At 36.7% G+C, this 7,621-nt stretch overlaps 1 pseudogene; it reads left to right on the forward strand.

The window, feature by feature from the left end:
* The first annotated feature begins 2,694 nt into the window (after positions 1-2,694).
* LOC125084184 (60S ribosomal protein L19-like) lies at positions 2,695-3,177 on the forward strand (annotated as a pseudogene).
* Positions 3,178-7,621: the final 4,444 nt, after the last annotated feature.

Raw genomic sequence — 7,621 nt, forward strand, 5'->3', positions numbered from 1 at the left:
CCCAAACTTCAATAATCTGCATACCACCCATGCAATCTTTGTCAGTCTGCACCCAGGTGTTATTATTCACTCAATATTTTTCTTTAAGGTTAGTTTCAATTCATTAAATAGTTTTATCTTTATCCTAAACCACAATAGTCTATAAAATCAAGTTTTTTGTGCTCCTTATTTTTTTTAAAGATTTTATTTATTTATTTGACAGAGATAACTAGCAGGCAAAGAGGCAGGCGGAGAGAGAGGAAGGGAAGCAGGCTCCCTGCTCGATCCCAGGACTTTGGGATCATGACCTGAACCAAAGGTAGAGGCTTCAACCCAAGCCACCCAGGCACCATTGTGCTCCTTATTTTTATTCTAGTACATGTTTATGTAATAACTACAAAAAAGTTTAAATGTCCATTCATCGCCTAGAATCATGTCATATACTGTTTATCATAAGAGAGCAGAGCATAACCTTTGAACAGAGGATACAAAAGTATCACTTGAATTTTCAGCTGATATTTGTATGATATAGAGTTGTGATAGCTGTATTTATCCATGCTTCATCTATTAGCTCAAGCAATACATCTTCCAGGAAACCTCTTCCCCACGTATAAGTGACTCCTTCCCCATGTTTTTATGCATCATGTTTTTGCCACTAATGCAGCATCTCCACAGGAATGAGCAGAGAGCCTGATCAAGGCACTCCATCCTGGGATACCTGATCCGAAAGCAGACGCTTAACCAACTGAGCCACCCAGTCACCCCGAGCAATATTAATTTCTGAAAAAATGACAACAAAGTGTGAATTTAATATGGCAAAATAGAAATACAAAATAAAAAGTAAGTAGCTGGACAGAAATCTGAAAAACATTTGTAAATAACTAAGTGCAATTGCCAGGATAGAGAAAGATGAATTTTTGAAAGTAGAAACATACCTATGCAAAAAGAGGAAAACATAAAGTATAGAAAGATAGATGTAAACCAAAAACTGAAGGGCCTCAAAAGGACTTTAGGAGAAACTTTAACAAGATTTGACAACAGAGAGTCTTTAACTAGAACAAAAAGAGAAAATGCACTAATGGTGGTTCAGAAGAGATTATAGTTCAGTTTAACAGTCACTAACTGTGGGTTTACTTGTGCCCATATTATACTAGGGATTCAAAGTAGTATAAAGAAATGGTTTCCAATTTCAAGCAGACAGGAATAAAAGTGAGACTCAGAGGTTCAACAATGTATTTAAGATTTCTCATGGTATGAATAAGAGGCTGAATCAATTTGGGCATAGGCTTCTATATTTCAAAATCCTTATCAGAGCACTCACAGTCTCCTGGGACCCTATAGGTCTATCCTACACAGGACAACTAAGCACTCACCTAAGCAAACAGCTAATTAAGTAAAATTTACAAGGGCTTTGCATTGGGAAACAGTGCATCAGTAATTCATCAGGTGTTTGAAGGGTGTAAAATATGCATGTGCATAAAGCAGTAAGATGTTGAAAAAGTCTTTTATTAAAAATTACAGTAAAAATATAGAAAATGTTTTTAAAAAAAAAGATTTTATATATTTATTTAACAGAGAGAGACCACAAGTAGGCAGAAAGGCAGGTAGAGGGGGAATGGGAAGCAGACTCCCCACTGAGCAGAGATTCCCAATGCGTGGCTCAATCCCAGGACCCTGAGACCATACATAACCTGAGCCAAACGCAGAGGCTTAACCCACTGAGCCACCCAGGCGCCCACAAAATGTTCTTTTTATAACCAAATGACAATGGAATTCTAACTTACAAATATGGAAGAAATGATGGAATTTGAAAGCCACCATGTGACAACCATGTAAGCTGTAATTTTTTGAAGAATCATCAATAGATGCTTAAGCTAATTGGTGAAAATTTAATGAAAAATAAGATATTTATCCAGTCTCAAAGTATCTTCCTCCAAGTGACTAATGATAGAGAAACTTGATAGACACCAGTTTATTCAGATGATTGCAGTTAATATCACTATTAATGGGATAATTAGACACCATGATACAATGCACTGATAAGGATACAACATCACTTTCATGGGATTCCTGCTGAAAATGCACAAGTGTAATCAGAGGAAACATCAGACAAACCCTAACTGAAGGAGATTCTACAAAACAACACACCTACATCCCTTAAAATTGTCATGAAAGACAAAGAAAAGCTGAAGAATTGTTCTAAAGGACACTAAAGTGACATGACAATCAAATGCAACTTGTGATCTGGGATTGAATCCTGAAAAAGGGAAAAAGCATTTTCTCCTCTTGCTTACAAAGGTCATCAATGGGAAAGTTGGAAAATTTTATCAAAATCTGTAGGTGATTGCTAATCTTTGCTACTGTCCTGAGTTTGGTAACTACTCTTTTTATGAAAAGAATGCCCTTTTGCTCAGGAAATACACAGTGAAGAATTTAAGTATAAAAAAAATGAGTATAAAAAAAATTAAGAAAATTTTTTCTTTAATAATGAAAAAGGAACTCATTTAGAGAATAATTTTTAAAAAGAGGACCAAGGATGCTGAAAATGTATTCTTTCAACAAAATGTATGTACTAGGTACCTACTATGTGCCAGGTACCATGCCCAGGAGTGGGTAATACAACTATGAACAAGATAGATACATTTATGGTTCTCACAGAACTTTCAGACTCAGGCACAAGGTAAGGAGAGACAAGAAAATAAGTCACAAGACTTTTCCTTTTGGTGCTGCAGCCACAACCATGAGTATGCTCAGGCCTCAGAAGAGGCTTGCCTCTGGTGCCCTCCTTTGTGGCAAAAAGAACATCTGGTTGGACACCAATGATACCAATGGGAATTGGTAAGAAAAAAGGTCCTGCCAATGCTCAAATGCCTGAGAAGGTAACCTGCATGAGGAGGGTGAGTATTCTGCACCGGCTGCTCAGAAGATACCATGAATCTAAAAAGATTGACTGCCACACGTATCACGCAGCCTGTCCCTGAGAGTGAAGGGTAACATGTTCAAAAACATGCAGATTCTCATGGAACACATTCACAAGCTGAAGGCAGACAAGGCTCGCAGGTTGATGCTTCTGGTTGACAAGGTTGAGACTGACAGATCTAAGACCAAGGAGGCTCCCAAGCACCATGAAGAGTGGCTCCAGACCAGGAAGGAGGAATCATCAAGACTCTGTCCAAGGAGGAAGAGACCAGGAAATAAAACTCCCTCTCTTTTGTCTGCACATAGTGGCCTCAGCAATAATACAGATCAGTTATTTAATAAAACATTATCCGAAAAAAAAAAAAGCTAAAACCCAAAAAGGAGTCATTAGAATGTAGTCAAATAGTGAAAGGGTATGGTCCTAAGGCAGCCTCTAGGAGGGAAATGTCACCAGGACTGAAGTCCTTTCCGTGGAAGTGGTCCCCAAGCTCTGACCTGAAGTGTCAAGAGGAACATAACAGGCAAAGCCCTGGGTTATATTTCACACAGAGCTTGGCTTGTCCATAAACATTCATCTAACTGAACAATTAGTGTACCACTTCACTGTATTTAGGTGTGGAAACACTGACAGATCCTTTAAAATCAATGCTAGAACAAGAGTTCCAATTATTTATAGGAAGAGAGATACTATAAAAGCAGCAGGTCTTCAGGTCACTATACCATTTTCTGGATTGCCTGGGTAATAAAAAGACACCTCTGCACCGAACAATGGGGACCACATTAGGCAGATGGATTTGAAAACGAAGACATGAAGGTAACAAGTTAGATAAAGTAAAGCCAATCTGTTCACTATTTACAATGCAGGAATGGAATCTGGAAGTTACCAAACTTGTAACCAAGAGGTACTGAGGTTTGTTTGTATTTTTTATCTTTTTAGTGAAATCAGAAAGTGCAATGAAATGTCTAAGTTTAAGATTCAGAGGCCAGAAACAACATAGCACTTTTATTCTTTTGTGATGTTTGCCTCTCTTTAATTTAGTTTTACCACCAGACTTGCTCTACTAGTTTTCCTCTAGAGTGTGCTGCCATCAGGTGGTGGCAGGTGCCAAAATCACTAGTTCAATGATAAGATGCAGATAGCTAGGATGGATGTTTTTTTCTTGAGGTGTGTCACATTTTTATTTAAAAACAGACTTGAAAATTTATTGCTCAAATATCTCCATAGCTCACTCCCTTACTTCGTGAAGGTTTCTGCTCAATGTCACCTTATCAACATGGTCTTCTAGAACCACGCTGCACTCATGAAATATCTACTCCCTATTTCAGCATTTATTTCCTATCCCATCATACTGCTCTATTTTTAATCATCCATCTTTGAAATAGGTTCTTTCTTCCTGTGTTCTTTATTTTTACTCAACTTTTATTTGGCTGTATTTCAATGTCAAGTCATATTTTTTTTTTCATCAAAAAGTGCCTTTGGGTATTGTTTCCTTGGAGTTCTTTTATGGCTGAAAACATCTGCTTGTTGCCTTCTACTTGAATGACACCTTGCCTGGTATAACGTATTGGAAAACAGAACCCATTCTAGGTATTTTTTTAAAAAGGGTTTTATTTATTTGAGAGAGAGAGACACACACACAGAGAGAGAGGGAACAGAAGCAGGAGAGAGGGAACAGAAGCAGGGGGAGTGGGAGAGAGAGAAGCAGGCTTCCCTCCAAGCAGGGAGCCCAATGTAGGACTCGGCGCAGGGCTTGACGCGTCGCTTGATCCCAGGACCTGATCATGACTTGAGCTGAAGGCAGATGGTTAAGGACTGAGCCACATAGGCTCCCCCCTATTCTAGGTATTTCAAGCAAAAAAGATCACAACATTTTTGAAAGAGCTAAAGATTCAAATGAGGCAGTCGTGGGGGAACATATCTTACTTGAGATCAGGAACAGTAGGAAGTTCACCAGAAGGACAGAAAGAGCTTTCACCTGTCTTTTCCTTTCTAATTTCACTCAAGTGTTTCTTATTTGCAAAACCAAATCTGGACCTTAGCTGGCAAGTGAGTCTAAGAAATGTAGTTTCTTAGTTCTAGCCCCTGCACTACATGGGCAGAAACTAAATACACACACACACACACACACACACAGAGGGAGTATTTTATATATCTATGATACATTATATATATAAATTATGTATCTGTCACATATAATAAGTATTACATATATGAGAGTAAGTGGCAGAATGATGCTCCTTTATCCCTAAATGTATTATATATACATATATATATGTATATATATATACATATATATATGTTTCTTGTTTTAGGAAACTTCCATATTGCATATGCAATAAGTTTCCTAAAAACAAGGAATTACCTTATGTAACCACAGTAAAATTAACAAAACCCGGACATTAACCCTGACACAATGTTATTGAATTTACAGACCTTATTCACATTTGGCCAACTGCCCTAATTCCATATTCATGAAACTTCTGTCTTCTTCAATTTTTAATCTTTCTCAGTTTGTCCCTTCTTTTATGAGCATATTTTTAAGAAAGATAAACCAGTTATTTTTCAATTGTCATTCTCAATCTGTTTGTCTCATCTATTTTATTTATTTATTTATTTATTTATTTATTTATATTTGACAGACAGAGATCACAAGTGGGCAGAGAGGCAGGCAGAGGTTGGGTGGGGGTGTGGGGGGGAAACAGGCTACCTGCGGAGCAGAGAGCCTGATGCGGGGCTCAATCCCAGGACCCTGGGATCATGACCTGAGACGAAGGCAGAGGCTTTAACCCACTGAGCCACCCAGGTGCCACTGTCTCATCTATTTTTCAGGATTAGATTTGAGTTATGGATTTTTGGTAGGACTACCACAGAAATAACATATAACATATCAGGAACATGTGATGAAGATTAGTTCACTCCTAATAAGGTTAACTTTGATCCTTCTGTTAAAGTGGTGTCTGCTAGGTTTCTCTAGTGTAAAATTCTAATTTTTGTGTTATAATAAGTATCTTTTGAAAAGATACTTTGAGACTATATAAGTAGTTTCAAATAACAGATACATTGAAACTATGTAAGTATCCTATTACTCTCTAAAGTTTTACTCAGTGGTTTTAGCATTAGTTGAAGATACTTGCTGGAAACGATGATGATGATGATGATGATGATGATGATGATGATGATGATGATAAAATGGTAATCTCTAATCCAACTTTCCTTCCATATTTACCAATCAGCATTCTTGTGTAAATAAGATCCCTCTTTCCCCCTATTATTTATTTTTATCAGTATAGAATAGAGTTGACCCTTGAACAAAATGGGTTTGAACTGTGTGGGTCCACTTACACATGGATTTTTTTTTCCATCCTCATTCAGAATGGAAAGAGTGTGAGGGTTTCTATCAAGTCTGATTCTTTCTGGATTTAAGAAAGTCAGTGAGACTTCTCAAGTTTGTTTACTCACTGGTATGGCCTCTAGAAATGGGGTGTAGGTTGGAATCAGGAGCTGGCCACAATGCACTTCTTCATTCTTATTTTCATCTTTTATTTCCTGCTTTGACCACTAGTTTTTGAATTTTATGGTATTAAGATATTGTTTCCTATTGGTCACAAAAGAAGGAAATTCAAGTTGACTGATATATTAAAATTTTCTTATAAACCATGCATTTGGAAATCATAATGAGATACCATTGCACAAAATGCAAAGAAATGGCTAAAATGTAATAGACAGATAATACTAAGGTTGTTGAGCACATGGAATAATTGGAATGGTTTTATATTCCTTAGGAAAGTGTAATTGGCACACTTTGGAAACGGACCTATCTATCAAAGCTAAACATATATCTACTCTATACCCAGAGATTACATTACTGGACATAATCCAAGGGAAATAAGCATAATGTCTAAAAGATTTCTACAAGAATGTGCATGGTGGTTTTATTCACAATAGCCCCAAAGTAGAAACAACCCAATTGTCCTTCAGCAGAACAACAGACAAACTGTGGTATGTTCACATAATGGAATACTACACAGTAATAAGAAACAGCATCTTATGGTTTTATCTATTTATATTATAGATTTACAGATGAATATCACAAACATTAAATTAAGTGCATAATATATACCGACATGTATATGAAATTTGTAAGCAAGCAACAGAGGGGAAGGGGATTAAGAGTCCACTTATGATGAGCATTGAGTAATGGTTGGAATTGTTGAATCACTATATTGTACACCAGAAACTAATATAACACTGTATATTAACTATACTGGAATTAGAAAAAAAAAAAACAAGCAAAGCCCATCTATGTTGATAGAGGTTAGAATAGTGCTTTTCTTTTGGGTGTAGGGCCTTGTGAGGAACTATAAGGAAGTCTTTCTGAATTCTGGAAATATTTTATATCTTGATATGGATGGGGTTTATATGAGTGATTACATACGTCAAAATGGGCTCTTAAGTTTTAATTTGTTACTTTAAGTTTAATTTGTTACTTTAAGTCAGACAACAATTAAAATATTTTACATGGAAGAAAATAGGATCCAGAAAATGACAATTCCCGTAGATTAAAAATCAAATGAATCTATAGTCATGTAAACTTTGACAAAGCAGGAAAGAATATCCAATGGAAAAAAGACAGTCTCTTCAACAAATGGCGTTGGGAAAATTGGACAGCCACATGTAGAAGAATGAAACTGGATCACCTTCTTAACACCATACACAAAAATT

This window comes from Lutra lutra, chromosome 1 (genome assembly GCF_902655055.1).
Source record: "Lutra lutra chromosome 1, mLutLut1.2, whole genome shotgun sequence".
NCBI classification, from domain to species: Eukaryota; Metazoa; Chordata; class Mammalia; order Carnivora; family Mustelidae; genus Lutra; species Lutra lutra.